This window comes from Vulpes lagopus, chromosome 2 (assembly GCF_018345385.1).
Source record: "Vulpes lagopus strain Blue_001 chromosome 2, ASM1834538v1, whole genome shotgun sequence".
Lineage (NCBI taxonomy): Eukaryota > Metazoa > Chordata > Mammalia > Carnivora > Canidae > Vulpes > Vulpes lagopus.
This window is the reverse complement of record NC_054825.1, coordinates 101,893,557-101,920,429: the sequence shown is the minus strand read 5'-3', so window position 1 is coordinate 101,920,429 and position 26,873 is coordinate 101,893,557. Positions and strand designations below refer to the sequence as shown.

Here is a 26,873-nt window from a genome sequence, read left to right as displayed (position 1 = left end):
CATGTTCCAGATGAACACTGTCATGTTTACAGATCTTGTCCCCTCAGCTGGCCTTTTTGTTCCTGACTACCATGCCCTCTCCTGTTAAGCTGTCTCAGCATTTCCTCTCTACAGCATTGCCCCACATGGAGGCAGGGACACCTTCTCCCCTTGTTCCTCAGAGCACAGCTATGGCCAAGTTGTCAGGCTCAACCAAATCTAATAGAAGGCTCAGGGAAATGGGGAGTACAGAAAGGAAAAGAAAAAAAGTTAAGACCTAATAATGGTCCCCAAAATGTGAAACCATTCACAGAACTCCCTTAAAGGGTGTCTCTCTCCTTAGCTGGAGTCCCATGCAGACAACCAGCATGTGCCCCCCACCAGAGTCTTAGGCCCCCCCACCAATGCCACAAGGGCCTAGCAAGAAAGAGACAAGTTTCTCTTCACCTTCACCGAGTCCTGCTCCATTAAATACAGAATAATCTGCAGAGAAGCAGCTCTGTCTGCAATAAAGACAAACTTACATGTTATGTTAGGACGAGAAACTTTGTCCCCCAATAACTAAACTCATTTATTAATCCACTTCTGGAGTGGAGTGCCACTCAGCACCTGGCACTGTAGATCATTGCAATCTGAGGGAGATAGATAGTAAACAAACCATTTTACATATAGTTCTTTTTTATATCTTTGCTAAAGATGCAGAGAATATAATAATGAGAGTTAACATAGCCAAAAGGAATTAGAGAGGAAGCCCTGGAGAAAGCAACATTTAGCTGAGCTCTGAAGGATGACTGAGTTGGAATATTCTAGAAAAGGGAAATGGTGAATTTGAGGTTCTGAGGTGGGAAAGAGCTGGGCCCATCTGAAGAAAGGCTTTAAGGACAGAGCCACAGGAGATGAGGCCAAAGAGGCAAATAAAAGGCAGTCACGCATGCTCATGTAGGCATGTTAAGAATTTTGGATTTTATCCTTCCAACAATGAGAACCCACTGGAGGATTTTAAGCACCCGTCTAGCTGGGGGTGGAGAAAAGACTGGAGAGTACATCTGGGAAGGGCATGGGGAGAATATGAGAGACTAGGGTTCAGAGCAAAGGTTGGGCCTAGAAACAGAGACTGAAAAGTAACTGGCCTGTAGAAATAAAGCATAGCACTGGGTGTGGCTGAAGTGCCCCAGGTAAAGATTGTGGACAGAAGAGACAAAACTCTCTCAAGGTGGGGTTGAGTGAGCAAAGAGAAAGAAGATCCAGGGGGGTGCATGGCAATCAGGAAGTTACTTTGGACTATCTTCATTATCTGGCAAGACTGGCTTCCCTGTAGAAGAACCAAAGGCCTGATCAAAGCAAATCTATTCCCAAAGATAAATTCAAATTTCCAGGCGTGGCAAAGACAAGAACAACATGAAGTTTTTAAAAAGGCAGCTGCACTCTCCTCACCATCCACTCACTTTATAGCCATCAAAACTAATCAGCCAGAGTTTCCTATCCTTTTCTAAAAAGTTGAAAATAATATTAGCTATAATCCCACTTCCTAGAAATACCCATGTCATTATTGTCTCTGGTGGAATCTTTACTTAAATTACCCAAATCTAAACTTGAAGTAAAAGGTCATCCCCAATTCACCTTTTTTCCACATCTTTTGGCACATAGAAGGTCCCCGGCTGTGTTTACAGAAATGAGTTTCATCTCTAAACTCTTTCCAGGGCTATGCAGTATTTCTGATAGAAGGACACTGAGCAGGGCACCTGGGTGGCTCAGGTGGTTAAGTGTCTGCCTTTGGCTCAGGTAATGATCCCAGGGTCCTGGGATGGAGCCCTGCATCCAGCTCCCAGCTTATGGGGGAATCTGCTTCTCCCTCTCCCTCTGGCCCCTGCTTGTGCTCTCTCTCTCTTTCAAATAAATAAATAAATAAATAAATAAATAAAATAAAATAAATAAATAAATAAATAAATAAAATAAAATAAATAAAATAAAAAAGAGGGACACTGAGCTAATGACATCAACCAGCAAATCATCCCTGCCAAGTTCTATGTCAACAAAAGTTTTCTTAAAACACCTTTCTTGGGTGGCCTAGGTGACTCAGCGGTTTAGCGCTGCCTTCAGCCCAGGGTGTGACCCTGAGGTCCCAGGATCGAGTCCCACATCGGGCTCACTCATGGCGCCTGCTTCTCCCTCTGCCTGTGTCTCTGCCTCTCTCTGTCTCTTTCTCTGTGTCTCTCATGAATAAATAAATAAAATTTAAAAAAATAAAATAAAACACCTTTCTCACTTTGGGAAGATTATTTTTTCTAAGTTGTGGCTTTTTGCTCCTTTTTCTTTCTTTCCCAGCACCTGAGGAAAGATGTCTTCCTGCCATGTAAAGTCTCTGCTGCAGCCTAGAACCCACTGGCTACAAAAACAATACCAGGCACACACACAACACCCCTCAAGAATGACTGTGTTTAATACATATCTCCACAGAGCTCAAAAGCAGTATTACATCCTGTTCGTGGGCAAAAATGAGGATTCCAGCAGAAGTTACTTCCACTAAGTGTCCTTCTATTACTTCATGCCCTTAACATTAATGGGCTACTGGCACTGTCCATCCCAGCAACCCCAGGATCTAGTAGAGAAGCAAAGACCACAATGGCTCCAGTCCAGCTGTCTCTCCAGCATCTGCAGGCCACTCTGCCAATGTGTCAGGCTAATTCTGGACAAGTTGAGATTTCTAGAAGTTAGCCTTTTCAAGGAAGGCCACATTTCTCCTTTCTGAAGATTAACTTGGTCACTTATAAATGGGTCTTTCCTCTGGCTGCTCAAAAACTTGCACGATTTACTTCACTGCATTTTTCAACTCCTGAAAGAAAGAAAGCAGTAGGGGTGATTATAATTCCAAATAGTTGTGTTTAACCCCAAACTCTAGATCCACCTTCTAGATCCATTGCCTTAAAATCATTTGCATGTGTGTATGGTGTGTAGTTGAGAAGTAGAGTCATGCAGTATGTGTGCTCACCTGCACACATGAGTGATGGATCTTCTTTCTCCTGGAATCAGTTTTCCTTCACACTGCCAAGTTCATAGGGCCTAACTTTTTTAAAAATCTTTTCTTTTCTTTCTTTGTTTTAAATTTTAATCCAGTGTACTTAACATAGCGTTATATTAGTTTCAGGTATACCATATAGGGATTCAACAATTCAGTACATTACTGAGTGCTTATCATGGTGAGTGTATTATCCCCTTCACCTGTTTCACCCATCCCGCCACCCAACTCCCCTCTGGTAACTACCAGTTCTCTGTAGTTAAGAATCTGGTTTCTTGTGTTTCTTTTTTTTCTTTGTTTTTTTTCTTAAATTCTGCATATGAGTGAAATCATATGGTATTTGTTTTTCTCTAACCTATTTCACTGAGCCTTATACCCTATAGCTCCATCGATGCAGTTGCAAATGGCAAGATCTCATCTTTTTTATGGCTGAATAATAGTCCATTGTATGTATACCACATCTTCATCCATTCACCTATCGGTGGACACTTGGGCTGCTTTTATATCTTGGCCGTTGTAAATAATGCTGCAATAAACATAGGGGTACATATATCTTTTTGAATTAATGTTTTTGTTTTCTTTGGGCACATACCCAGTAGTGGAATTACTGGATCATATGGTAATTCTATTTGTGATGTTTGAGGAACCCCCATACTGTTTTCCAGAGTGGTTGCACCAGTTTGCATTCCCGTGAACAATGCACAAGGGTTCTTTTTCTCACATCTTAGGCAATACCTGCTGTTTCCTGTGTTTTTTATTTTACCCGTTCTGACAAGTGGGAGGTACTATCTCATTATGGTTTTGATTTGCATTTCCCTGATGATGAGTGATGTAGAACATCTTTTCATGTATCTATTAGCCATCTGTATGTCTTCTTCAGAGAAATTCTGTTCATGTTTTCTGCCCATTTTTTAATTGGATTATTTGTTTCTTGGGTGTTGAGTTGTATAAGTTCTTTATATATTTTGGATATTAACCTTTCATTAGATATGTCATTTGCAAATATCTTCTCCCATTCAGTAAGTTGCCTTTTAGTTTAGTTTTTCTTTTTTTCTTTTGGAATTTATTTTCCAAAATGTCTACAATGAACATGAATTACTTTTGTAAACAAGAAAAGGTTACCAAAAAAAAAAAAAAAACCCTAAATATCATACTGAGCCAAATTGAACAGCCTTTCTATTGTTTTTTTTTCTTTTTTAAAAATTTATATAAATTTTAGACAGTTAATATACAGTGCAGTATTGGTTTCTGGAGTAGAATTCAGTGATTCATCACTTACATACAACACCCTGGTGCTCATCATAAGTGCCCCCCTTAATCCTTATGACCCATCTAGCTCATCCCCTACCCCCTCCTCCATCAACTAACTCTCATTTGTTCTCTATTGCTAAAAGTGTCATATGGCTTATTTCTCTCCTTTTTTAATTTTTCCCCTTCCCATATGTTCATCTATTTTCTTTCTTACATTCCACATATGAGTGAAATCATATGGTATTTGTCTTTCTCTGACTTATTTCACTTAGCATAATACACTCTAGCTCCTTCCATGTCATTGTAAATGGCAAGATTTCATTCTTTTTGATGGCCAAGTAATATTCAAGTGTGGGTGTGTGTGTGTGTGCGTGTGTGTGTGTGTGTGTATCCCACATCTTCTTTATCTATTCATCTATCCATGACATTTGGATGGACACTGGGGCTCTCTCCATAGTTTGGCTATTGTTGATAATGCTGCTGTAAACATCGGGGTGCATGTACACCTTCCAATCCGTATTTTTGTATCCTTTGGGTAAATACTTAGTAGTACAATTGCTGGATCATAGGGTAGTTCTATTTTTATCTTTTTGAGGAATCCCCATATTGTTCTCCAGAGTGGCTGCACCAGTTTGCATTCCCACCAACAGTAGTACAAAAGAGTTTCCCTTTCTCTGCATCCTTGCCAACCCCCATTGTTTCTTGTGTTAATTTTAGCCATTCTGACAGATGTGAGGTAGTATCTCATAGTTTAGTTTATTGATTGTTTCCTTCACAGTGCAGAAGCTTTTTTTTTTTATGAAGTCTCAGTAATTCATTTTTCCTTTTGTTTCCCTCGCCTATGGTGACATGTCTAGTAAGAAGTTGTTACAGCCAAAGGTCAAAGAGGTTTCTGCTTGTGTTCTCTAGGATTTTGATGGTTTCCTATCTCATACTAAAGTCTTTTATCCATTTTGAATTTATTTTTGTGTATGGTGTAAGAAAGTGATCCAGTTTCATTTTTCTGCATGTTGCTGACCAGTTTTCCCAACATCTTTTGTTAAAGAGACTTTTTTAAAAAGAAAAAAAAAAAAAAAAAAAAAAAAAAAAAAGATTTTATTTATTTATTTATTTATTTATTTATTTATTTATTTATGAGAGAGAAAGAGAGAGAGAGAGAGAGAGAGAGCAGGAGCAGGGGGAGGAGCAGAGGGAGAGGGAGACACTGAGCAGGGAGCCCGACGTGGGGCTCGATCTCAAGACACAGGGATCATGACCAGAGCCAAAGGCACATATTTAACCAACTGAACCACCCAGGCACCCCAAAGAGTCTATCTTTTTTTTACTGGATATTCTTTCCTGCTTTGTTGAGGATTAGTTGACCATATAGTTGTGGGTGCCTTTCAATTTTGTTGATTGTTTCCTTTGATGTGCAGAAACTTTTTTTTTGAAACTTTTTATTTTTATGTAATCCCAGTAGTTTATTTTTGCTTTTGTTTTCCTTGCCTCAGGAAACATACATAGAAAAAAGTTGCTATGGTTGATGCCAGAGACATTACTACTAACTGTGCTCTCTTTTAGGATTTTTATGGTTTCAGGTCTCACATTTAGGTCTTTCATCCATTTTGAATCTATTTTTGTTTATGGTGTAAGAAAGTGGTCCAGTTTCCCCAACACCATTTATTGGATATTTCCATTGGATATTCTTCCCTGCTTTGTCAAAGATTAATTGACCATATAATTGTGAGTTTATTTCTGAGTTTCCTATTCTGTTCCACTGATCTATGTGTCTCTTGTTGTGCCAGTTCCATACTATTTTGATTACTACAGCTTTGTATTATATCTTGAAATTGGGATTGTTATACTTCCAGTTTTTTCTTTTTCAAAATTGTTTTGGTTATTCTGGGTCTTTTGTGATTCCACGCAAATTTTAGGATTGTTAGTGCTAGCTCTGTGACAATGCTGTTGGTATTTTGATGGGGACTCCTAAAGATTGCTATGGGTACTATGGACATTTTAACAATATTCATCCTTTTAATCTATGAACAGGGAATTTTTACTTTCTTTCATCAGTGTTTTATAATTATCAGAGGTCTTTCACCTCTTTGATTAGGTTTATTCCTAGGTATTTTATTATTTTTGGTGTAATCATAAATGGGACTGTTTTTCTTAATTTCCCTTTCTGCCATTTCATAAGTAGTATATAGAAATGAGATGCAAGTACATTGATTTTTGTATACTGCAAACTTATTGAATACATTTATCAGTTCTAGTAATTTTTTTGTGGAATATTTAGGGTTTTCTATATACAGTACCCTGTCATCTGCAAATAGTGAAACTTACTTCTTACCAATATGGGTGGCTTTTATTTCTTTTACTTGTCTGACTGCGATAGCTAAGACTTCTAGTACTATTTTGAATGAAAGTGGTGAGAGTAAACATCCTTGTCTTGTGCCTGACCTTATGGAAAAGCTATTTTTCACCATTAAGGATGATGTTAGCTGTGAGTTCTTCTTAAATGACCTTTATTATATTGAAGTATGTTCCCCCTAAACCTACTTTGTTGAGAGTTTTTGTCATGAATGGGTGTTGAACTTTGTCAAATGCTTCTTCTGCCTCTATGAAAGTCATCATATGGTTTTTATCCTTTCTCTTGTTGATATGAGGTGTCACACTGACTGATTTGCAAATATTGAACCATCCATACATCTCAGGAATAAATTCCACTTGATCATGATGAATGCATTTTTAAATATATTGTTAGATTCAGTTTGCTAGTGTTTTGTTGAGTTTGTTGAGAATTTTTACATCTATGTTCATCAGAGATATTGGCCTACAGTTCTCTTTTTTGATAGTATATTTATATACTTGGTTTTGGTATCAGGGCAATACTGGCCTCGTAGAATAAATTTAGAAGCTTTTCTTCCTCTTCTATTTTTTGGACTAGTTTGAGAATAATAGGTATTAAATTTTCTTCAAATGTTTGGTAGAATTCACCTGTGAAGCCATCTGGCACTGTTTGTTGGGAGGGTTTTTTTTTTTTTTTTTTTTACTGATTCAATTTCTTTGCTGGTAATTGGTCTGTTCAAATTTTATATTTCTTCCTGATTCAGTTTTGGAAGATTTTATGTTTCTATGAATTTATCCATTTTTTCTAGGTTGTCCAAATTGTTGGGATATAACTTTTCCATATAAATTTTTTGCTAATATTCTCTTACAATCCTTTGTATTTCTGTGGTGTTGGTTTTTATTTCTCCTCTGTCATTTCTCTCTCTGGTGAGTCTAGCTAAAGGTTTATCAATTTTGTTGATCTTTTGAAAGAACCAGCTGGTGGTTTCATTGTTCTGTTCTACTGGGTTTCTTTGTTTCTATTTCATTTATTTCTCCTCTAGTCTTTAAAATTTCCTTCTACTGGTATTAGATTATAGGGTTTATTCTTTTTTTTTTCCTAGCTCCTTTGGGGGTAGGTTAAGTTGGTTGAGATGTTTCTTGTTTCTTGAGGTAGGCCTGTTTTGCTATAAACTTCCTTCTTAGAACAACTTTTGCTGCATCCCAAAGATTTTTGAGCCATTGTGTTTTCATTTTCATTTGTCTCTAAGTATTTTTTATTTCATCTTTGATTTCTTAGTTGACACATTCACTGTTTAGTAGCATGTTATGTAACCTCCATGTATTTGTGTTCTTTCCAAATTTTTTTCTTCTGATTGATTTCTAGTTTCATAGTGCTGTGGTCCAAAGAGATACATGGTATGACTCCAGTTGTTTTTTTTTTTTTTTTTAATTTGCTGAGGTATGTTTTGTAGCCTAATATGTGATCTATTCCAGAGAATGTTCCATTCTCTGCACTTGAAAATGATGTGTATCCTCCTGTTTTAGGATGGAATGTTCTAAATCTATCTGTTAAATCCATCTGGTCCAATGTATCATTCAGAGCCACCATTTCCTTGATTTTCTGTTTGGATGACCTCTGTATGGACATAAATGGGGTGTTAGTGTCCCCTACTATTATTGTATTACTATTGATTAGTTCCTGTATGTTTGTTATTAGCTGCTTTTTGGATTTGGGTGCTCACGTGTTGGGTGCATAAATATTTACAATTGTTATATCTATATCTTCTTGCTGGATTATTCCCTTTATGATTATATAGTGTCCTTTTCTTTCTATTTTTTTAGATTTTATTTATTTATTCATGAAAGACACACAGGGAGAGGCAGAGACATAGGCAGAGGGAAAAGGCAGGCAGAGGGCTCCCTGCAGGAAGCCTGATGTGGGACTCAATCCACCAAGGCTCCCTGCAGGAAGCCCGATGTGGGACTCCAAGATCACACCATGAGCCTAAGGCAGATGCTCAACTGCTGAGCCACCCAGGCATCCCTATAGTGTCCTTCTTTCTCTCTTATTATAATCTGTTTTAAAGTCCATTTTGTCTGATATAAGTATTGCTACTCCGGCTTTTTTTTCCACTGCCATTTGCATGAAAAATGCTCTTCTATCCTTCACATTCAATTTGCATCTGTCTTTCGCTCTAAAATGAGTCTCTTGTAGGCAGCATATAGATGGGCCTTCCTTTTTTATCCATTCTGTCACCCTGTGTCTTTTGATTAGAGCATTTAGTCCGTTTACACTCCAAAGTAGTTATTGACAGGTATGTACTTGTTGACATTTTGTTACTTGTTTTATGATAGTTTTTGCAGTTCTTCTCTGTCCCTTTCTTCTCTTACTCTCTTCTCTCAAGGTTCACTGGCATTCTTTCTTTCTTTCCTTCTTTTCTTCTTTCTCTCTCTCTTTTATGTAAAGATTTATTTATTTATTTATTTATTTATTTATTTATTTATTTAAGAGAGAGAGAGAAAGAGTGAGAAGGGAGAGTTCAGGGGGTGAGAGTGAAAGGGAGAGAAGCAGACTCCCTGCTGAGCGTGGAGTCCAATGTGGGGCATAATCTCACAACCCTGAGATCATGACCTGAGCCAAAATTAAGAGTCGGACCCTCAACCAACTAAGCCACTCAAGCAGCTCTCTTTCTTTCTTTCTTTCTTTCTTTCTTTCTTTCTTTCTTTCTTTCTTCTTTCTTTCTTTCTTCTTTCTCTTTCTTTCTTCTTTCTTTCTTTCTTTTCTTTCTTTCTTTCTTTCTTTCTTTCTTTCTTTTTCTTTCTTTCTTTCTTTTTCTTTCTTTCTTTCTTTCTTTCTTTCTTTCTTCTTTCTTTCTTTCTTTCTTTCTTTCTTTCTTTCTTTCTTTCTTTCTTTCTTTCTTTCTTTCTTCTTTCTTTCTTTCTTTCTTTCTTCTTTCTTTCTTTCTTTCTTTTCTTTCTTTCAAGATTTATTTATTTTGAGAGAGAGAGAAAAAAAATGGGGACGGAGAGGAGATCTCAAGCAAAATCCCTGATCAGCTTGGAGCCCAACAATACAGGGCTCAATCTCACAACCCTGAGATCATGACCCAAGGTGAAACCAAGAGTCAGATGCTCAACTGACTGAGCCATCCAGGCACCCCATCCCTGGCTTTCTAGAGTGATAGAGTTGGATTATTTTCTCTTTATTTTTTACATATATCTATCACTGATTTTTGATTTGTGGCTACCATTAGGTTTGTATTTAATGTCTTATGCATATAATAGTTGATAGTTGCTTAAGTTTGAAGCCATTCTTTGGTCCTCTCCCACCATGTTTTAAGTATATGGTGTCATACTTTACATCCTTTTATTTTGTGACTTCCTTAACTGATTTGCATTTTTAATTTTTTTTAAAAGATTTTATTTATTTATTTGACAGAGAGAAACTGTGCCAGCAGGGGGAGACGCAGTGGGAGACGGAGAAGCGGACTCCCTGCTGAGCAGGGTGCCCGAGATGGGGCTTGATCCCAGGACCCCGAGATCATGACTTGAGCCAAAGACAGATGCTTCACTGACTGACCCACCCAAGTGCCTGTGATCTTTATAGATATACTTATTTTTATTGGTTTTGTGTTTCCTACTTTTCTTACTCCACTTATGGTATTTCCTTTACTATTTCAGGAGTCCCCTTTAACATTTCTCGTAGGGCTGGTTAAAATTCCTTTAAATTTGTCTGGGAAACTATTTATCTCTTTCTATTCTGAATGATAGCCTTGATGAATAGAGTAGTCTTGGCTGAAGGTTTTTTTTTCCCAGCACTTTGAATATATCATGCTACTGTCTTCTGATCTGCAAAGTTTCTGCTGAAAAATCAACTAATCGCCTTTCCTTTGTATATGACTGTTTTCTTTTCTCTTGCTGCTTTTAAAAGTCTCTCCTTATCACTACTTTTTGTGATTTTAATTACTATATGTCTTGGTGTGGACCTCCTTTGGGTGATTTTTTTGGGAGTTCTCTGTATCTCCTGCATCTGGATTTTTGTTTCCTTCCCCAGATTTGGGAAGCTTTTAGCTGTTAATTACTTCAAATAAATATTCTTCCCCCTTTTCTCTTACTTCTCTTTCTAGGATCTCTGTAATGCAAATGTTATTATGCTTGATAGTGTCACTGAGTTCCCTAAGCCTCTTTTCATTGTTTCTTGTCTTTCCTTCTCTCTTGTTCATCTTGATTACTTTCCATTACTATATTCTCCAGGTCATTGATTTATTCTTCTACTTCTTCAAGTCTACCATTTATTCCATCCGGTGTATTTTTAATCCCAGTTATTGAGTTCTTCATCTCTAATTTCTTCTTTTTTATGTTTCCTATCTCTTTGTTAAGGGTCTCACCAAGGTCCTTCACTGTTTTCTCAAGTCCCATTGAGTATCTTTGTGACCATTACTTTATATTCTCTATCAGGCACATTACTTATCTCCATTTTATTTAGGTCTCTTGTTATGATTTTCTCCTGTTCTTTCATTTGGGACAAATTCCTTGGTCTCATTTTATATAACTCTCTGGGCCTGTTTCAATGTGTTAGAAAAGTCAGCTATGTCTCCTGTTCTTGAAACTAGTGGGTTTATGAAGAAGAGGTTCTGTAGTGCCCTGTGGTGCAGTGTCCCCTGTTCACCAGAACCTGGCACCTCAGGGGTGTCTCCCATGTGCATTGTGTGTGCTCTACTGTTGTGCCTAAGCAGCTTTTGCCTTCAGACCAGCTGTCTGCAATAACTGGGCAGGACTTGGTCCCTGTGGATGTTAATGGGCCAGTCTGGGGTTGTCTTGGATTTGAGCTGAGTCAGACCAGACATTTGCCAGAGATGTGTTAGCACCGAACTGCCGGGTGCTTTCTTTGTGTTGTCTCAAGAAGATTTTGTGGGTGGGCAGGCCCTGCAATCAGACTCAATGTCTGCTCCCAAGCTGCGGCTCAGACCTCAGCAGGACTGATGTATATGGACATGTTTCCCTCTTCTCAGGGTAGGAGTCACTTTACAGCAGTGCCGGCCCCTGTCAGGGCTGCATGCACACTGCCAGGTCTGTGGCACGCTTTGGATGGGCTCCAGCCAAGTGTGTATTGGAGGGGGTGGGTCCACAGGAGAGCACAGCAGCTGGGCTTGTGGTGCCAGCAAGGTCCCCTGTTCCTGGAGAAGACTCCCAATAATCCCTGCCCATGCAGCACATGCTCTGAGATTAGTAAACAAATCTTCTTGTATACTTCAGGCAGTGTTTTTCAAACTGCTGTTTCTTTGCTGTATCTCCACAGGGCTGTTTGCTGTAGTGTCTCTTTGAGTTAATTATTTCTGAATCAAATAAAGTATCTATTATAATGCTATACACCTTAAAGATGTCCAGTCAATTCTTGCTTACCAGATGATTATATAGACAATGTTTATTTTCACTGGAGCCTTCAGCATAGGAAATGTGTTTGCTGAACACATAAAATTTCTGTGAAATGTAAGACTTACAGAACATGAGCATGGCTTTTCTCTCAAGTTTCTCTTAAGGGCTCTGAGTTCCACTTTCTCAATTTCCTCATCCCCGTGAAACTTGCCCTTGGACTTCATTACAGCTTTTCTGGTTGGACTCTTCCTGAATTCCTTTTACTTCTTCCCAACCCCATTCATTATAGTAAGACTTTTCCACTCTCCTGTCAATAGCATTGTCTTCCTAACCTCCTGTTAGATACATGCTGCTGCTACTGCTTCTTACCAAAAGCACTGGCACATATGTGGGTTTTGGATGCAACAGTTCTAAGTGGGCCAGAAGAAAAGGAGAAACAGATACACTTCTGCTTGCTGACAAGGATAGCTTACGCCACATTTGAAGCAGAAGGTTGTTGGTGTGGAGTCATCTGACATATGGACAGGATCTTTAGAAGGGAAGTGAACTTTTGAAATTTACCTAGAGAATGGATTTGGCAAAGATATTAGACTAGCAGCTTTCTCCTCGTAAGCAGAGCTATGAAATCAGTTCAGGTATACTGGTGTATAGTTGAATAGGCACAAAAAGAGCTGCTCAAAAAGTTACAATTTGGTGATGATATACAATTTTAGGGCTTGGGTTTCAAAACTAGGGTATTAAATGAGCTAAAACATGACCTGGAGCTCAGATTTATATGGTTGTCCATTTTTTTTAAAGAAAGAGTCTCAGGGTGTCCGATAACTATTATAGTGAACATTCATCAAATATGTCATATATGTCACCTATTTATGCATATAAGGAATATACATATTGCCATGTTGGTACATATAGATTTACCTGATTCTCTTAACAGCCTTATCCTATTGCATTTTAAAAAAGGAATTTACAAACTTTAGTGATAGAATGGAGAAATAATGTCATGTAGAAAAAAAATTGCTTTTTAAACTTTGTGTCTAGCATATAACAAATACTTATTGAATTAACAGATACAGAATGAATAAGCTTTTATTATCTTAAGTTAGAGCAATAATACCTTGAACTTATAGCTATTCATTCTTTTCTTAATCCAAACTTTCTAACCACAAAGTTTAAATAAGCCACAAGCTTTAAAATCCAAATTTCAGGCTTTTAAATTAGACTGAGTTTTCAATAGGACTATTTATAACCTTTCCATAAGAGATTAGATTTGTATCATTACACTATAAGAAATAGGTTTCCATTAAAAAAGAAAAAAATTACATTAAAATTTTGTCTTTTAGGGACACCTGGGTGGCCTAGTGGTTGAGTGTCTGCCTTTGGCTCAGGGCATGATCCTGGGGTCCTAGGATCGAGTCCCACAACAGGCTCCCCACAGGGAGCCTGCTTCTCCCTCTTCCTATGTCTCTGCCTCTCTCTGTATGTCTCTCAGCATCTGCAGTGATCTTCCAAAGGTAAAGGATTGACAAAATCTCTCTGCCCTCAATTTTTCTCCACTATGGTGGAGAATTCTAAAAATACTGCTATCTTACCATTTTTCCAAAGAGAAAAGAAAGAAAGAGAATATAGTGGTTGTCCTCTTTATGCTTCTGGAACAGTTTGCTTCCTTCTTTACCCCCACCCTTCATCCCCCTCTCCCAAGAAGGTACAAAGAACCACATTTGTGTATTTTATTATTCCATGTCATTGGAATGAGAGTCCCTGTTTTAAACAAGCAGCCCTGAATGCAGGAGGCTACACAGAAGCTCAATGCAGGGGGCTGCTGTCCTGGCTTTCTCAATTATATGCAAATATGTACTCCTTGCTCAGCAACGCCACAAGAGAATCTATAGAACAGTTTTGGTTCCTTTTAATGGGATAGACCCAATTTGTCACCTGTTTAAGAAAATTTCTTTGTGGGAATCCCTGGGTAGCTCAGCGGTTTAGTGCTGCTTTCAGCCCAGGGCCTGATCCTGGAGACCTGGGATCTAGTCCCATGTCAGGCTCCCTCATGGGGCCTGCTTCTCCCTCTGCCTGTGTCTCTGCCCCTCTCTCTCTGTGTTTGTCTTTCATGAATAAATAAATAAAATCTTAAAAAAAAAAAAAGAAAGAAAATTTCTTTGTTAAAGCACCATTTTCTATAACAAGAGCATATTGATAACTTGTGTGGAGTCCTAACTCAACTCGAAATTTAACTGGGAAATGCACCCACCTCGATTATTATTATGAGCCAGCAGCGCTCCTGTTGTTACCTGCTCACACGGAAACCTGAGGCGGTCCAGGTGTACCTCCTGGCGAGGGAAGTGGCTGGGAAATCTGCCTTTTGTCATTGCAATGAGGTAATGAGAAACATGTGAGGAGCCCTCTCCTGTCTCATCAGCACTGTCCCAAGAGCAAGCTGAGCAGCCGGGTGACAGACCACAGTGGTACAGACCATTACCCCAAATGCTCCCAGCTCCTGTGAAGAGTACATGAACAAGCAGCCCATCAGAGGGTCCCCCCGGGCCATCCACACCCTGAGAGACCACCACCTGCTCCTGGAAAGTTATACTTTGCTCCTATTTTATTCCCAATCCAGCACAATGTTAGTAGTACAAATGCTTACTAGTGGAGGAAGACAAAAAACAAAGTTCAAGAGAATGATTCCTTGTTACCTAACTCCCACCCCACCCCTCGGGGGCCGGCCCTGTCCACTCTCACTGCCACCTCTGGACTCCCTCATCCTGTCTTCCTCCCTACCTTAGACAGCGGCCTCCATGCCTCCCACACCGCTCAGCTGCCTCTGACCCCTCCTGACCTTCACTCCCACAACCACTTGGTCTCCAGCCTTCTCCTTGTCACCTCCTAAGGAGTGTCCAAACCTCTCCTCCTCCCCACCATTCCCACCAGAAGCCCAGTCACCACAAGTTCCTGGTAACCCTCTGGCACTTCGGGACCTGGCAAAGTGACGTCCGTCTGTGAACACCTTCCAGGGCCTGTCTGGGTGGAACGAGCTCTGTGCTTCCACTGCATTAGGACTATTGCTTCCCCTCCCTAACTAGACAGTGGACCCTAGGGCGGGGGTATACTCATCTGTGAAATGGGATGTTACTTGATGTTATTTTATTTCATGTCATAAGTGAAATGACAATAATGTTACTCGTCTGATGAGGTGGTTACAAGATGTAAATGATATAAATGGTCTGAATCACTGAGTTCAGCGCTTGGCAGAGTAAGCGCTCAGTAAATGTGAACATGTCATCAGGCTGTGGATCTCCTCTCCCCAGGTTAGTACACAGTGAGGGTGGCGGCCACTCTTCCTGAATCAGGACGCAGAACATCATAGGTAACTCAGGGGTGCTCGTCTCACGAGTGTGCTGTTTCCTCTGTGGAGCTGTGTCCATCTCTCACTGGGCACACACGTTTTGCAAAGCCCTGTGGAAACTGGATGCTTTGTCCCCACGGGCAGGAGTCTCTAATTTCTTTCCCCTCTATCACACCAGCTTCTTCTATTAGTTAGGATAACTGGGTTCTGAAAAATCTCCTTCTCCCCTTTTCTGCTTTCATCTGGGAGCTGCTGGTGGATAACTTTTCCTTGCAGGCTCAAGTTCATCTTCATCAGAAGGTGGATGAGGAATGTTGTCGGAACTCTATAGAGATGACAACTCTCACCTCACCCTCTCTGCTTCCCAGGAGAAGCTACATGGTTAGCGGGGGCTCCTCTTTAATAAAAATCCAATGCCCTTCCTTTTCTGGCCATATTGTATTGTGTCATCCCAGATGTGATTACACTAGGAAATTTCTGTAAAGCACTGACCATCAAACATTTTCAAAGAAAGTGAACGTCAATATACCTGGAAGGAGAAACCTCTGTGTGTCTGTGCAAACGTGTGTATGCATGCACCCGCAAGTGTGTTCGTGCACACCCACAGCATAGTATAACAGCCCGCAGCCCCTGCTGGAGTCAGAATGTCTGGTTTAAATCCTGGCTCCATGTCTTACATGAGTTTTGTGACCTTAGGAAATGACTTAGCCCTTCAAGCCTGTTTCCTCATGTATAAATGGGGACAATAGAGTATACCAGATGGAATCGGATGGGGATTAAATGAGTTCATATCTGTAAAGCACACAGTAAGCACCACATGTTATAACAAGCTAAAAACAACTACAGAATTCCTTTATCCTAATGCTTTCTTTTCAACATATTTTCAAACACAAAAAATAAATAATATGTGGCACAGTGTGGGCTGTGTCCGATGTAGGTGGTCTTTATTGCTCTTTGATGGATTGATATCCAAATTCATATCAACAACACAGCCCTGGCTTACTCTGTGGAACAACACAGATGACTTTAGCACAAAACCAGCATTGCGTAAAGAAATTCAACTGTATACTTGCCTAGGGAGAAGAAATTCACAGACTGATGATACACTAACATTTACTAAACATTTACTCGGTGCCGTGCACTAAACTCAGTGATTCAGATCATTTATTTCATTTGCATCTTGTAACTACCTAATAAGATAGGTAACATTATCATCCCATTTCACAGATGAGGAGTTACCTGGGTTGTAAGGAGGATGAGCCACCTGCCTGTGGTCAGAGAGCTGCTTATCAGCCGACCTCGGCTGGATGGGTCTGATGACCAACTGTATGGTAAAGACAGGACTCTTCATTTTACTAATGAACTCCTTTCCATTTTGAAAATATAGTTCCAGAGCTCCGAGTTAATTATCATGGTTACCACATGGATGTTTATTAAATATTGGCTGTTGATTATAATGACCAAGCCCTAGACCAAATTGGGAAGCTGGGCATGGCCTTCTGTGCCCCTTCCCCAATATCTCCTCTAGGTCCCAGGGTAGACATCACACAATAAACAACCACTGGCTGTTGCTAGGAGCTTAAGCCATGAACTTTCTTAGGGGATATTTGTACTTTAATTGAAAAACTGACAATGCCTTTGAGAATGAAAAGAATGATGAGACGCCATGGAATCTCAGACATTCATATAAGCAACGAGGGTGATTTAATTGAGGAGACCTCCCCACAGCCCGTCAATCACTCCGACAGATCGACCCTGATGGTACACATTCATATGAGATAATATTGTGACTGCACTGAGTAATTTCTGTAATTCCCTTCCTGGTGAGACCTTGGCCTGAGCTATCCTTTGTTACAAAGTACACATGGTTGTAAACTGTGTCTATTTCCTCAATTGGTGTCAATTCTGACTCAAACCAGTTTAGGCTAGTAATGAAGTAAGAACCAGAAAGCCAAAGCCCCCTGACACTTGAGGCAATTGATACCGGGGTAGATATAAACCTGAGAACTCCTACAGGGAGAGAGGCAGATCTCTACACGAGGACACAGGGTCGCCTGAATCCCCCTTGCAAGGAAAATATAGGTTCAGATCCTGAGTTGAATATGAAATGTGGGAACAGGTCCAGAGATCTAATTATCTTTCCTTTTCCATTATTGAACTCTACTCAGTACACTAGCCCCTGTTTCTAGTTAGTAGTTGTGTTAGTTTGCTAGGCTGCTGTAACAAATGACCACATGCTGGTGGTTTAAATAACAGAAATTTATTCTCTAAAGATTCTGGAGACAGGGCAGCCCGGGGTGGCTCAGTGGTTTACCGCTGCCTTCAGCCCAGGTTGTGGTCCTGGAGACCTGGGATCGAATCCCACATCAGGCTCCCTGCATGGAGCTTGCTTCTCCCTCTGCCTGTCTGTCTGTCTGTCTGTCTCTCTTCCTCTGTGTGTGTGTCTCTCATGAATAAAAAAATGAAATTTAAAAAAGTACCTTCAATTTAAAAAGAAAAAAAGTATTCTGGAGACTGGAAATCTGAGATCAAGGTGTCAGCAGGGCCTGGATCTTTGTCAAGGCTCGAGGAGAGAATCTGCCCCATGCTTTTCTGGTAGTTGCCTGCAATCCTTGGCGTTCGTTGGCTTGTGAACACATCACTCCGATCTCTGCCTCTGCCACCCCGTGGTGTTCTGCTCCTCTTATAGGGACACTAGTCATGTTGAATTGGGGCCCTGTCTAACGACCTCAAAACTTCACTTGCTACCTCAGTAAGACCTTATTTCCAGATGAGGTCACATCCACAGATACCAAGAGTTAGGACATCAACCTATCTTTTGAGGAGACACAATTCAACCCACAACAGTAGCAGGACACTAAACCTCAGCACCAAAAAGATCCAGTCCCTTCCAACTTAGAACTCTGGTCTCTGTCAGACACTTATTTAGTTAATGCGAGATTCTCCCCAGTTCCCTGCTCCTTTTCTTCTCTCTGGATATAAAGTAAGGTCTAGGAGGAGGCTGGGTGGGGGCAGGTGAGGGGTTCTGAAGAACGAGGGCAGAGCTGGCCCAGTATGAGGGACATGTGATTGGCACAAATGCCTTAGTGCTCTGAGTCCATCCAGCCTGGACCTGGGCATCATACTTGGCCTTACAGCTGCACCAGCCCCCCACCAGTAGAACTCCATAGTGTTCTCCTTGCCTCGACCCAGAGACCTCTTCCAGCCTGCTGGGCCATCTTTGGTCCAGCTCTGTGCCTTACTCTGGGGAACAGACAGATTTGGGAAGTCCACCTTCCACAGCACTTGGGGCCCTTGGGATACACAGGACCTGAAAGCTGTCCTCTGGCTCTCAGTCTAAAGTTGAGACTTTTTTTTTTCCCCCAGTTCACTGCTCCACTGGATGGGAGCTTCTCAAGAGGCCCTAATTCTCTGGAGGCTGACCCCCCAGGGACACTGCTTTGGGATCTTCAAATCTTCTCTAGGTTATTTTATCCCTATCCTCAGGGACAAGGGCACAGCCCAGCATAGCAACCAGCTAAACTCTCTGATCCTCTATGTACCCAAGGCCCCCTCACCCTGGCCCTGTGCCTTAGCCCAGGACAGGTGTTTATCTCCAGCCTCAAAGTACATTTGTGCACAGGGAGGTGCTGCCCTTAGGATATCACATAAGCTTCTCTATTCTACAGTTTTCCTTTGAAATGCCCAAAATGAACCAAATGGTTCTTAATTTCATGCTTCTAGAAACAGAAGAGGAGCTTATATTAGACCAACCCTTCTGAAGCAAAAAACTAGCACTAAAGCCAAATATATAGGCACATGCACCGGGAGCCCGATGTGGGACTCGATCCCGGGTCTCCAGGATCGCGCCCTGGGCCAAAGGCAGGCGCCAAACCGCTGCGCCACCCAGGGATCCCCTGTTTGGAGTTATTAAAGAGCTGCCCAGACACTGAAGTCTAGGACCAAAATCTCTGAGAAAAGTGAATTTTGGAGAAAGGAGCCCAATATTCAGCTTCCTTTTCTCCTAGAGGTGTTTTCCAATCACTAAGCTGCCAAGATAGCCAGAGAGAAGGTATCTGCATGAACTGGGCCCCCTAAAAGTCTAGCATCCAGATAATCTATAAACTTAGACAAATCAACTAACTTAAAAAAGTCAGTCATTGCAATTAAAATATGGGCAAAAGACTGGAACAGTTACTATACAAAAAAAGATAACCAAATAGCTCATAGACATGCGAAAAGATGTTCTATCTCAGTCACCAGGGAACTAAAAAACTAAGACAACAAAGATACCCTACAGCATACCCTCCAAATAACTAAAACTAAAAAGATGATAATCTCAAGTGTCAGCAAAGATGTGTCTAAGTCTCATAAATTGCTGGTGGGAGTATGAACTCATGCAATCACTTTGGAAAAACTTTATGACAGTGACTACAAAAATTAAATAGTTGCTGAATCTATGACCCTGCAATCCTACTCCCATGCATATCCCCAACAGAAATGCACTTAAATGTGCTCAGTGTAGGAACAAGAATGTTTATAGCATCATTACTTGTGTGCGACAATCCAAACAAGGCACAACCCAAGTGTCCTGCAACAGTGGAATGGATCGGGTGTGATAGATTCAAATTATGGAATACTATACAGCATAGTAAAAAAAAAATCAACCCTTGGGCAGCCCCAATGGCACAGCAGTTTAGCGCCACCTGCAGCCCAGAGTGTCATCCTGGAGACTTGGGATCGAGTCCCACATCAGGCTCCCTGCATGGAGCCTGCTTTTCCCTCTGCCCGTGTCTCTGCCTCTCTCTCATTTTTAAAAAAATTAAAAAATAAGTAAAAAAATCAACTCTTATATGAGTCTTACAAACGTAATGTTGAGGGAAAGAAGCCAGACATAAATTAATTGGTACTAGACAGTTCCATTTCTAGAAAGTTAAAAACAGGTGAAACCAATCTTTGGTATAGGCGTCGGGATGGTGGTTACCTCTGGTGACCGTGAAGGGATCAGGAAGGGAGGTGTTCTGGTAGTGTTTATTTGTTGGACTGAACTGTGGTTACACAGATGTGTTCATTTGGGTAAATCCACAAAGGTATATCTTATAATCTGTGCATTTTTCTGTATTTATGTAATTTTAATAGAAATGTTAGTAAAACCATCATTTATCACACAGACTCTTGACATCAAAAGTCAGAGCTATAGCTTTTAATGCATTTGGTCCTTGTGTAAAATAGGACATAAACATCATTAGGACTGGAATTCCTTTTTGGATCTAATCATTAGACCTGCTCATATTTGCCTGTTCGTAAGGTCTGCTCATGTTGCTCACCATCAAACCAAAGTTCTTGAGGTGGAATTCATAGGTCACACCACCTTCATGAGCTCACCTCCAGATTTTGCTTGTTTTAATTTGCTATGAATCGTCCTCAATTCCTGCTACAGTCCATCAAGCCAAGGAGTCATTCTCCCCTGAAAAGCAAACTTGCTCTCAGTGTTCTTTTCTCCAGCACGGGGAACAGAAAGACAGCAAGCTCCTGTAAAGAGGAGTCCTGGAGACCAAGAACCACCACTCCCAGACCTGACCTCGCAGCCACCTTGGTCTTTCTTTATTTTCCTTTGCCACATAAAACTTCCCCAGTGTTGTCAGCCACCTTCTGATACTGCACCCTGTCTTGGCGACAGGGACCGTAGGTCCTCAAAGGCAGGACTGGACCTCACACTTCTTTTTAAATGCCGGGGCCTTGGCATGGTATCTGAGCAAAGCTGCAGCTCAGAAGCTGTGGATGGATAACGACACTTTTTTCCATCCTGGCCTCCTCAGGGGTGAGGTTGAGTAAAGAAGAATAGGAACACGCTGAGCTGAGTTGAATCCTTTTGAGACGAGAACCTGCCCCACTCACATGACTCAGGCTTCATTGTACAAACCCGTGTGTGGGTCACAGAGGGAGGAGAAGTGGCAGAGAGGGGTGAGGCTGCGGCAGGGCTGCAGTCCAGAAGCAGATGGGGTGCCAGGAGAAGGGTCTCAGGCTTCAGCAGCACCGGCACAGCTGGGCTGGGAGCAGACGCTCAGAGCTCCTCCCTGATGAGGAAAGAGCCAGGGTCAGAACTTGGTTCTACTCAAGAGCATCATTACTGATGACAGAGGTTGACATCGGCGGCTATAGCATGCCAGGCATCATGCTATCTCAGTTCATCTTCAAATCAACCCAAAGGGTTAGAAACATTTTGCAGATGAGACAACTAAAGCCAAGACTGGAGAAGTAACTTGTCCAAGTTTTCATGGCTGGTAGAAGTAGTAAAGAAGTAGTAAAGCCAGAAGTAGTAAAGCCAACTCCAAGTCTCCTGTCCTCCTAGGCAAGGACTAGGGGAAACACGAGCATACAGAACTAGTAACTAGAGAGAGCAGCCAATAAGGATGTGATAAGATGTGCACACAACTCTCTTCCCAGACAGGCTGATAAGTGCCACAGGAAGAGGACAAACAAGTGTAACGATCATTTTTTAGCTGTGGGGGAGTCCATCAGGAATACTAAGGTGAGAGGGGACATTTATCTCTACCTTACACGTTATGAAAGACTGGATTTTCAAATTGGGCTTTTTTCTCTAATGTCACAGGGTGGGCCTGAGCTGAGCAGACACTTTCAGAAGCAAGAGCTGTCTCTGGGATGTCCCCTCCTGGCCACTCCTCTGCTGGGTCTCTCCTGGCACCACGTCCAAGAGCCTACAAAGACCGTGGGGGCCTCTGGGAGTGCTGGGGCAGTACTGTGCGTGCTCGCCAAGTGCCTCTCGGGCCACGGTATGGTCATGAATTTTTATGGCAGAATGAGCAACCACTTATCTGTTCGAAAGAAAAGCAAAATGGGAAAGACTGCTTTCATAAATGATTGCTGGGGTGTATTATTATCTATAGAAAATAGTAATTTTCTTTCTAAACAAAGAAATGACTTCACTGCCATTACCATATGTTTATGATAATATACCATTTGTGGAAGTTGCTCTAAGTTGCCCCCCAAGACTTCAATATTTATATTCAGCCATTTAATATTTATTTTTGGGTACTGTGGTTTACTTAATTTAGCACACACCAAATTAGGGCTTCAAATTTTAGAGCAAGGGCTACAGATTTAGGGCCAGCTTAAAGTACCAAAATTTGGCAATGGGGAAGACATGAGGAAAACTCCTATTCAAGCAATATTTACAATTTATGTGTGCAGACCACTTTTTCTTAGAAAACTTCTAAATTTCTCTTATTGATACCTTACTTGAAAGTCTGGCCCATGGGTTCCCAATTTGTGAGCTGAAGCATTTTTCTACTGTAACATTTTCACAAAAATAGTGTGATATCAAGAAGCAGAACCCATTGCATCTCCCATTTGCTCAAATAGTACACATTTATTTATTTATTCCCACTCATCAACTAAGCATATACTCTGTGCCAGGCACAGCACAAGGCCCTGAAAATATAAGGACATGGCTCCCAGTTTAGAGGAAATTCCAGAGCATGATGAGTAAGGCTTATCACACTCTCGGACATTTTGGGGGCTAAGGAAGTGGGGGCAGCTAAACCTAATACTTAGCATGCCATCAAACAAGACGGATGCCAATAAGCCCAAAAGCCCAGCCTGGGGAATGGGAGTCATCTGTCCATCATTAGCCTGGTGACTTTCAGACAGCTAAAGCCTTAGCTTGATGCCCAGGTGGCACAGTTCTATCTGAAGGCCTGTTTGAGTTGCCATTAGACTGGACACGTGGATACTTAGTAAAATAGTGAACTCTTACATCAGAGCCTGAATCAACCAAAGCTTAATTCTACAACACAATCTCCAAGTAATGTGGTCTTTGTGTTTTGTTCATTCAGTTTTTTTTTTAAGATTTTATTTATTTATTCATGGAAGAGAGAGTGCCAAAGACATAGGCAGAGGAAGAAGCAGGCTCCCTCTGGGGACCCTGATGCAGGACTTGATCCCAGGACCCCAGGATCATGACCTGAACCAAAGGCAGACGTTCAACTACTGAGCCACTCAGGTACCCCTAGTTTTGTTTTCTGATTACTCCCAAAAACATACAGACTTTTTAAAAAAGATTTATTTATTTGAGAGAGCACGTGAGAGAGAGAGCACATGTGCCAGGAAGGGCGGGGTAGAGGGAGAGGGAGACTCTCAAGCAGACTTCCCACTGAGTGTGGAGCCTGACTCTAGGCTCAATCTCAAAACCCTGGGATCATGACCTGAGCCAAAATTAAGAGACAGACATTCAACAGACTGAGCCACACAGGAACCCCTACACATTAAAATGTAAGGGACAAACGTGGCTATTGATTCAGTGGCTGTGAAAAATGGTGACAAAATTAGACATAAAGAGTAGAAAATATTCCAGATAATAAGAGGATAAGCAAGCAGCTCATGTTCTTACTAAAGAAATGAAGGAGCATTAGATCTAGTGGCATAAAAGTGCTAGTCAAAATAAAACACGGGCTCTAATCCTGCTTCCAATTAGTTTTTAGCTGTTTGACTTCAGATAAATTCCTCATTTTCCTCTGGCTTCCTCAGTTTCTCCATGTGTAAAGTGGGGACAGTCCTACCTCACTGGGTTGTTGCGAAGAGTTATACCTGCTGTGTTTAGTGCTTTGTCCTGCCAGTGACAGGTATATGTGTATATTTTAATATGTGAACATCACTAGTATTTAAATGTCAAAATGTCCAAAATTATAACTTGTGTTATATGTAATTTGCTATATATATATATATATATATATATATATATATATATATATAATTTTGAGAATTCTCAAAGGTTTTGAAGGAGATGATTTTTAATAAAAAATATTCTAAAAGCTGGGCTCCTGAGTGGTTCAATTGGTTAAATATCAGGCTCTTGATTTTGGCTCAGGTCATGATCTTGGGGTCATGAGATCAAGCCCCGCAATGGCTCAGAGCTGGGCATGGAGCCTTTTTAAGATTCTCTCTCTGCCCCTCCCACCCCTGCTCAGGCTCTCCTTCTCTAATAAAAAAAAATTTTAAAGCTGGCCTGTACTAGTTTTTAAAAATTGCACTCCACAGTGCTGTATGTTGGAGTTGCTGCATTTCTCTGAGGAAGTGTGAAGCATTAGTAAAAAGCAATTTTCTAAAAAGCAACTGCGTCTCAAATACCGCTCTGCCTCCCACACAGCACCCATTTTTGTACTTTCTCCAGCAGTATGAGTCTAGGTTTAGTCTTTAGAAAAAAGCTTCCTCAATTAGACAAAATTAGTCATTCACCACGTAGTAAGAAGGCACCAGAAAAGAGCATTCAGGATTTCTATTTCACGAGAAATGTCCAGAAAGGTCTGAAATCAGGAACAGGGACTGCATGTGACAACGAATGCCCAGGAGGGCCCAAGGCAGGCTCTGGTGCCACCTGCCCAGAGTCACTTCTGAGTCCCGTAGTGGCATTTCTTCCTCACGGACACGACAGTTTGGCTGATGAAGTAAGAATGAGTTCACATCTCTGCCATCCTTCTTGGGAAAATGCTTCCAGCTGCCCCAGGACAGGACACTTTCCTCCCTCTCACGGTCACCTGTGAGGGTTAGCTCCCTACTGACCTTGGACTGCACAGAACTCTGGGTATGGCTTTACACAATGAAGTCAAAACCTTTTTTTTTACTTGTTTTAACTCAGTAATCATGACAGATGAGGTTCTCTGTGATGGGGAAATGCACATGGCAGTGCAGAAGAATCTTCTAAACCAAGGAAGAGGAACAGCACAGAATGTGTGTCTCACATCTGAGGATGGGGAGGGAGCCTCCTACTGCTCACCCATTGCTCTTCATGCAAAACAAGGGTACAGTCTGTTGATGTCTTTCTGTGGGGGAAAAGGAGTTTGCATCAATTATATGGTGGCTTGCCTGTCAACCTTAATTAAAAATCTGTTGAAATTGTGTGAAGTGATCAATGGCTGAGTAAAACGGCTTCATGGTAGAGTTCTCTCCTGAATATAACATTGATCAAGAGGATACATGCAAATACCTTTTTTCCCCTTAAATCCAAGATATACATAGAAACTCATAGGTCCAAGTAACTCCTTAGTTTAAAACATTTAAGTCCTATCAACTGAGCAAGAGGAATTTTTGAAATACAGTAACCCTTTCATGAGTTTTGTCATGAAAAACATTCCAATGCAATTAGGGGAAATAAGCTTAAAAAACATTTTTTAGAGTGAGCATGCAAGAGCATACTTGGGGAAGGGCAGAGAGAGATAGAAAAAGAGAAAGAGAATCTTAAGCAGACTCCATGCCCAGCATGGAGCTTGAAGTAGGGCTCAGTCTTACCACCCTGAGATCATGACCTGAGCCAAAATCAAGAGTCAGGCACTTAATTGACTAAGCTCCCCGGGGCCCTGAAATATTTTTAAGGGAAGATTCTTAGAGGTGCCTGGGTTGCTCAGTTGGTTAAGCATCCAACTCTTGATTTCAGTTCAGGTCTTATCTCAGGGTCACAAGTTCAAGGCCCAAGTTGGGTGCCACACTGGGAGTGGAGCCTCCATAAAAATAAATAAATACACACATACATACATGAATAAAGGAGGGTTCTTATAGGCAAAATAGGTAAATGGGATTAAATATAAAATAATGGGGATGAAATAAAGTAACAGGGATGAAAATTCAGCATAGGAGAAATATAGTCAGTAATATTGTAATAAGGGTAGGAAGACAGTTGAACTGTTGGATTATTACAGTGATGCAGTACTGTACTGTTGTATACCTGAAGCTAATATAATATTGTACGGCAATTATGCTTCAATTAAAAAAATAACAAAATAATAAAGAAGGAAATTTCTTTACCTGTTATCCTCTGAAGATTTATTGCCATCCTCTGAAAGCTATTTACAAAAATAGGAAATGAATCCATATAGACTTACTATTTGGAAGATAGTAGGTGTTATAAAATGAGCAGAAGCATCTCTATTGCTAGAGATTGAAAAACTTAAAAAAGTTCCACCTGCCTAACTTTGTTCCCAGGGAATATTATTATGGATGATGGGAAAGGCTAACACATATGATATGGCTATGGGTTTTATTTGTTCACTCATGTGGACAAGGGTGATATGTGACTGGGTAGGATTTGTCTTTCAAAATTTTAGGTTTGAAATTTAAACAATTAGATAAGGATCCAAAAGGAACTAGTCTTAGGATGCCTGAGTGGCTCAGTCGGTTACATGTCCGACTTTTGGTTTCGGCTCAGGTAATGATCTCATTGTCATGAGATTGAGCCGTGTTGGGCTCTGTGCCAAGCATAGAGTCTGCTTGAGGTTCTCTCTCTCTCTCTCTCTCTACCTCTGCCCATCCTCCACTTGTCGTTTGGGTTTATTTATTTATTTTTTTGTCTTTATGTTTTAAAAATATTTTCTACATCACTCTTTCAGGAGGAGGAATCTAGAATTGAAAAGGGTGTCAATGGACTGTGGCTAAAGTACACCTATTTTAGGCAAGAGAAGACTGTCTGAGGTCAAACTATTTGTGCATTTCTATATCCTTAACACATGGCCTTGTCCTGGGATATACTGGACACTTCTGCATGTTCAATGAATCAATACATGAATGAATCACTTAAAGTGATAAACTCAGTCACTAACAGAACAAAGACTA

At 40.8% G+C, this 26,873-nt stretch overlaps 1 protein-coding gene across 4 annotated transcripts in view; it reads right to left on the bottom strand.

Annotated features, from left to right (window-relative positions):
- Positions 1–2,430: 2,430 nt before the first annotated feature.
- The window catches only part of SCAF8 (SR-related CTD associated factor 8), a 223,876-nt gene continuing 199,433 nt past the window's right edge, over positions 2,431–26,873 (bottom strand). For 2 of the 4 annotated variants that reach the window (XR_005985680.1, XR_005985681.1), the window contains one exon: positions 20,071–21,328. The gene's annotated coding sequence lies outside the window, so the exon portion shown is untranslated. Of the gene's footprint in view, positions 2,813–14,180; positions 14,427–20,070; positions 21,329–26,873 lie in introns of those variants that run through there. The other 2 variants (XR_005985682.1, XR_005985684.1) reach the window with 2 other exon arrangements.